Source organism: Chiloscyllium punctatum, unplaced genomic scaffold, assembly GCF_047496795.1.
Source record: "Chiloscyllium punctatum isolate Juve2018m unplaced genomic scaffold, sChiPun1.3 scaffold_1025, whole genome shotgun sequence".
NCBI classification, from domain to species: domain Eukaryota; kingdom Metazoa; phylum Chordata; class Chondrichthyes; order Orectolobiformes; family Hemiscylliidae; genus Chiloscyllium; species Chiloscyllium punctatum.
This window is the reverse complement of record NW_027310759.1, coordinates 22501-29064: the sequence shown is the minus strand read 5'-3', so window position 1 is coordinate 29064 and position 6564 is coordinate 22501.

The window sequence follows — 6564 nt, the reverse complement described above, 5'->3', positions numbered from 1 at the left end:
CGAGACCGTCGGCAGAACCGCCGGGTCAAACCCGGCTGAGCTACCCGGGTTAGATGCCTCAAAGTCGGGTTGAGCAGTCACATTCACCCCCATCCCCTTTCGGCCCCCTTCCCACGGTTGGAAATGCATGAAAATCGGCCTGTACACGGTGGGCGCTCCCCCCTCGAAGGTGAGACCTTCGGCAGAACCGCCGGGTCAAACCCGGCCGAGCTACCCGGGTTAGAAGCCTCAGAGTCGGGTTGAGCAGTCACATTCACTCCCATCCCCTTTTGGGCCACTTCCCACCGTTGCAAATGCATGAAAATCGGCCTGTACACGGGGGAGGCACCCGCCTCGAAGACGAGACCGTCGGCAGAAGCGCCGGGTCAAACCCGGCCGAGCTACCCGGGTTAGAAGCCTCAGAGTCGGGTTGAGTAGTCACGTTCACTCCCATCGACTTTTAGACCACTTCCCACGGTTCGAAATGCACGAAAATCGGCCTGTACACGGGGGAGGCTCCCCCCTCGAAGGCGAGACCGTCGGCAGAACCGCCGGGTCAAACCCGGCTGAGCTATCCGGGTTAGAAGCCTCAGAGTCGGGTTGAGCAGTCACGTCCACCCCCATTCCCTTTTGGACCTCTTCCCACCGTTGGAAATGCATGAAAATCGGCCTGTACACGGGGGAGGCACCCGCCTCGAAGACGAGACCGTCGGCAGAACCGCCGGATCAAACCCGGCTGAGCTACCCGGCTTACAAGTCTCGAAGTCGGGTTGAGCAGTCACGTCCACCCCCATTCCCTTTTGGACCACTTCCCACGGTTCGAAATGCATGCAAAACGGCCTGTATACGGGGGAGGCTCCCCCCTCCAAAACGAAACCGTCGGCTGAATCGACGGGTCAAACCCGGCCGAGCTACCCGGGTTAGAAGCCTCAGAGTCGGGTTGAGCAGTCACGTCCACCCCCATTCCCTTTTGGACCACTTCCCACGGTTCGAAATGCACGAAAATCGGCCTGTACACGGGGGAGGGAGCCGCCTCGAAGACGAGACCGTCGGCAGAACCGCCGGGTCAAACCCGGCTGAGCTACCAGGCTCGGAAGCGCCAAAGTCGGGTTGAGCAGTCACATTCACTCCCATCCCCTTTTGGGCAACTTCCCACCGTTGCAAATGCATGTAAATCGGCCTGTACACGGGGGAGGGAGCCGCCTCGAAGACGAGACCGTCGGCAGAACCGCCGGATCAAACCCGGCTGAGCTACCAGGCTCGGAAGCGCCAAAGTCGGTATGAGCAGTCACATTCACTCCCATCCCCTTTTGGGCCACTTCCCACGGTTCGAAATGCACGAAAATCGGACTGAACACGGGGGAGGCTCCCCCCTCCAAAACGAGACCATCGGCAGAATCGACGGGTCAAACCCGGCCGAGCTACCCGGGTTAGAAGCCTCAGAGTCGGGTTGAGCAGTCACGTTCACTCCCATCCCCTTTTGGACCTCTTCCCACCGTTGGAAATGCACGAAAATCGGCCTGTACACGGGGGAGGGTCCGCCCTCGAAGGCGGGACCGTCGGCAGAACCGCCGGGTCAAACCCGGCTGAGCTATCCGGGTTAGAAGCCTCAAAGTCGGGTTGAGCAGTCACGTCCACCCCCATCCCCTTTTGGACCACTTCCCACGGTTCGAAATGCACGAAAATCGGCCTGTACACGGGGGAGGCACCCGCCTCGAAGACGAGACCGTCGGCAGACCCGCCGGATCAAACCCGGCCGAGCTACACGGCTTACAAGTCTCAATGTCGGTATGAGCAGTCACGTCCACCCCCATTCCCTTTTGGACCACTTCCCACGGTACGAAATGCATGAAAATCGGCCTGTACACGGGGGAGGCACCCGCCTCGAAGACGAGACCGTCGGCAGACCCGCCGGATCAAACCCGGCCGAGCTACACGGCTTACAAGTCTCAATGTCGGTATGAGCAGTCACGTCCACCCCCATTCCCTTTTGGACCACTTCCCACGGTACGAAATGCATGAAAATCGGCCTGTACACGGGGGAGGCACCCGCCTCGAAGACGAGACCGTCGGCAGAACCGCCGGGTCAAACCCGGCTGAGCTACCCGGCTCGGAAGCGCCAAAGTCGGGTTGAGCAGTCACATTCACTCCCATCCCCTTTTGAACCTGTTCCCACCGTTGGAAATGCACGAAAATCGGCCTGTACACGGGGGAGGCTCCCCCCTCGAAGGCGAGACCGTCGGCAGAACCGCCGGGTCAAACCCGGCTGAGCTACCCGGCTTACAAGTCTCGAAGTCGGGTTGAGCAGTCACATTCACTCCCATCGACTTTTGGGCAACTTCCCACCGTTGCAAATGCATGAAAATCGGCCTGTACACGGGGGAGGCACCCGCCTCGACGTCGAGACCGTCGGCAGAACCGCCGGGTCCAACCCGGCTGAGCTACCCGGCTTACAAGTCTCAAAGCCGGGTTGGGCAGTCACGTTCACCCCCATTCCCTTTTGGATCACTTCCCACGGTTCGAAATGCACGAAAACCGGCCTGTACACGGGGGAGGGTCCGCCCTCGAAGGCGAGACCGTCGGCAGAACCGCCGGGTCCAACCCGGCTGAGCTACCCGGCTTACAAGTCTCAAAGCCGGGTTGGGCAGTCACGTTCACCCCCATTCCCTTTTGGATCACTTCCCACGGTTCGAAATGCACGAAAACCGGCCTGTACACGGGGGAGGGTCCGCCCTCGAAGGCGAGACCGTCGGCAGAACCGCCGGGTCAAACCCGGCTGAGCTACCCGGCTCGGAAGCGCCAAAGTCGGGTTGAGCAGTCACATTCACTCCCATCGACTTTTGGGCAACTTCCCACGGTTCGAAATGCACAAAATTCGGCCTGAACACGGGGGACGCTCCCCCCTCGAAGGCGAGGCCGTCGGCAGAACCGCCGGGTCAAACCCGGCCGAGCTACCCGGGTCGGAAGCGCCAAGGTCGGTATGAGCAGTCACATTCACTCCCATCCCCTTTTGGACCGCTTCCCACGGTTTGAAATGCACGAAAATCGGCCTGTACACGGGGGAGGCGCCCCTCTCGAAGGCGAGACCGACGGCAGAACCGCCGGGTCAAACCCGGCCGAGCTACCCGGGTTAGAAGCCTCAGAGTCGGGTTGAGCAGTCACATTCACCCCCATCCCCTTTTGAACCTCTTCCCACCGTTGGAAATGCACGAAAATCGGCCTGTACACGGGGGAGGCCCCCCTCTCGAAGACGAGACCGTCGGCAGACCCGCCGGATCAAACCCGGCCGAGCTACACGGCTTACAAGTCTCGATGTCGGTATGAGCAGTCACGTCCACCCCCATTCCCTTTTGGACCACTTCCCACGGTACGAAATGCATGAAAATCGGCCTGTACACGGGGGAGGCACCCGCCTCGAAGACGAGACCGTCGGCAGAACCGCCGGGTCAAACCCGGCTGAGCTACCCGGCTCGGAAGCGCCAAAGTCGGGTTGAGCAGTCACATTCACTCCCATCCCCTTTTGGGCCACTTCCCACGGTTCGAAATGCATGAAAATCGGCCTGTACACGGGGGACGCTCCCCCCTCGAAGGCGAGGCCGTCGGCAGAACCGCCGGGTCAAACCCGGCTGAGCTACCCGGGTTAGATGCCTCAAAGTCGGGTTGAGCAGTCACATTCACCCCCATCCCCTTTCGGCCCCCTTCCCACGGTTGGAAATGCATGAAAATCGGCCTGTACACGGTGGGCGCTCCCCCCTCGAAGGTGAGACCTTCGGCAGAACCGCCGGGTCAAATCCTGCCGAGCTACCCGCGTTAGAGGTCTCAATGTCGGCTTCAGCAGTCACATTCAATCCCATTCCCGTTTGGACCTCTTCCCGCCGATGGAAATGCACAAAATTCGGCCTGAACACGCGGGACGCTCCCCCCTCGAAGGCGAGACCGTCGCCAGAACCGCCGGGTCAAATCCGGCTGAGCTACCCGCGTTACAGGTCTCAAAGTCGGGTTGAGCAGTCACGTTCACCCCCATCCCCTTTCGGACCCCTTCCCACGGTTGGAAATGCATGAAAATCGGCCTGTACACGGTGGGCGCTCCCCCCTCGAAGGTGAGACCTTCGGCAGAACCGCCGGGTCAAATCCGGCCGAGCTACCCGCGTTAGAGGTCTCAATGTCGGCTTCAGCAGTCACATTCAATCCCATTCCCGTTTGGACCTCTTCCCGCCGATGGAAATGCACAAAATTCGGCCTGAACAGGCGGGACGCTCCCCCCTCGAAGGTGAGACCTTCGGCAGAACCGCCGGGTCAAATCCGGCCGAGCTACCCGCGTTAGAGGTCTCAATGTCGGCTTCAGCAGTCACATTCAATCCCATTCCCGTTTGGACCTCTTCCCGCCGATGGAAATGCACAAAATTCGGCCTGAACACGCGGGACGCTCCCCCCTCGAAGGCGAGACCTTCGGCAGAACCGCCGGGTCAAATCCGGCTGAGCTACCCGCGTTACAGGTCTCAAAGTCGGGTTGAGCAGTCACGTTCACCCCCATCCCCTTTCGGACCCCTTCCCACGGTTGGAAATGCATGAAAATCGGCCTGTACACGGTGGGCGCTCCCCCCTCGAAGGTGAGACCTTCGGCAGAACCGCCGGGTCAAATCCGGCCGAGCTACCCGCGTTAGAGGTCTCAATGTCGGCTTCAGCAGTCACATTCAATCCCATTCCCGTTTGGACCTCTTCCCGCCGATGGAAATGCACAAAATTCGGCCTGAACACGCGGGACGCTCCCCCCTCGAAGGTGAGACCTTCGGCAGAACCGCCGGGTCAAATCCGGCCGAGCTACCCGCGTTAGAGGTCTCAATGTCGGCTTCAGCAGTCACATTCAATCCCATTCCCGTTTGGACCTCTTCCCGCCGATGGAAATGCACAAAATTCGGCCTGAACACGCGGGACGCTCCCCCCTCGAAGGCGAGACCGTCGCCAGAACCGCCGGGTCAAATCCGGCCGAGCTACCCGCGTTAGAGGTCTCAATGTCGGCTTCAGCAGTCACATTCAATCCCATTCCCTTTTGGAACACTTCCCGCCGTTAACAATGCACGATATTCGGCCTGAACACGCGGGACGCTCCCCCCTCGAAGGTGAGACCTTCGGCAGAACCGCCGGGTCAAATCCTGCCGAGCTACCCGCGTTAGAGGTCTCAATGTCGGCTTCAGCAGTCACATTCAATCCCATTCCCGTTTGGACCTCTTCCCGCCGATGGAAATGCACAAAATTCGGCCTGAACACGCGGGGCGCTCCCCCCTCGAAGGCGAGACCGTCGCCAGAACCGCCGGGTCAAATCCGGCTGAGCTACCCGCGTTACAGGTCTCAAAGTCGGCTTCAGCAGTCACATTCAATCCCATTCCCTTTTGGAACACTTCCCGCCGTTAACAATGCACGATATTCGGACTGAACACGGGGGCCGGTCCGCCCTCGAAGTCAACACCGTCCGCAGAACCGCCGGGGCAAATCCGGCTGAGCTACCCCGCCCCCGAACACTCAAAGTCCCTCTGAAGCCTTGCATTCGCCTCCTTGGAAAATTGACGTCAAACATTACCAAAATCGGGGGCACGAGCACTAAAGCTAAGTCTCACCCTTTCCCTATCCCTAACCAGGAACCGAACGCCCACCCTCAGCCTCACACCAACGCCGGTGCCACTCCAGACAGACACACCCTTCAAAACCACACCCATCCGGCCATGCAACTCAAAAAGGGTCCAAATTCAGAAACACCCCCTTCAAAAGGCACTCCATCCTCGGCCACACCACCGGGACATGCTCCCCTCGGCGATAATTAAGCCCCCACCACTATTTGAAGCCAACCGCAGCCGCAACTCGAACGGAGAAATCAGTAACCAATTCAAAAATGCGCTTGGTTACTGATTTCTACTGAGCCGAAAAAATTCTAAGTGTCGGTGGTTACTGATTTATACCAACCCGAAAATATTCTAAGTGTCAGTGGTTACTGATTTATACCAACTCGAAAATATTCTAAGTGTCGGTGGTTACTGATTTATACCAACTCGAAAATATTCTAAGTGTCGGTGGTTACTGATTTATACCAACCCGAAAAAATTCTAAGTGTCAGTGGTTACTGATTTGTACCGACCCGAAAAAATTCTAAGTGTCAGTGGTTACTGATTTATACCAACTCGAAAAAATTCTAAGTGTCAGTGGTTACTGATTTATACCAACTCGAAAATATTCTAAGTGTCGGTGGTTACTGATTTATACCAACCCGAAAATATTCTAAGTGTCAGTGGTTACTGATTTATACCAAGTCGAAAATATTCTAAGTGTCAGTGGTTACTGATTTATACCAACTCGAAAATATTCTAAGTGTCGGTGGTTACTGATTTATACCAACCCGAAAAAATTCTAAGTGTCAGTGGTTACTGATTTATACCAACTCGAAAATATTCTAAGTGTCGGTGGTTACTGATTTATACCAACTCGAAAATATTCTAAGTGTCGGTGGTTACTGATTTATACCAACCCGAAAATATTCTAAGTGTCAGTGGTTACTGATTTGTACCGACCCGAAAAAATTCTAAGTGTCAGTGG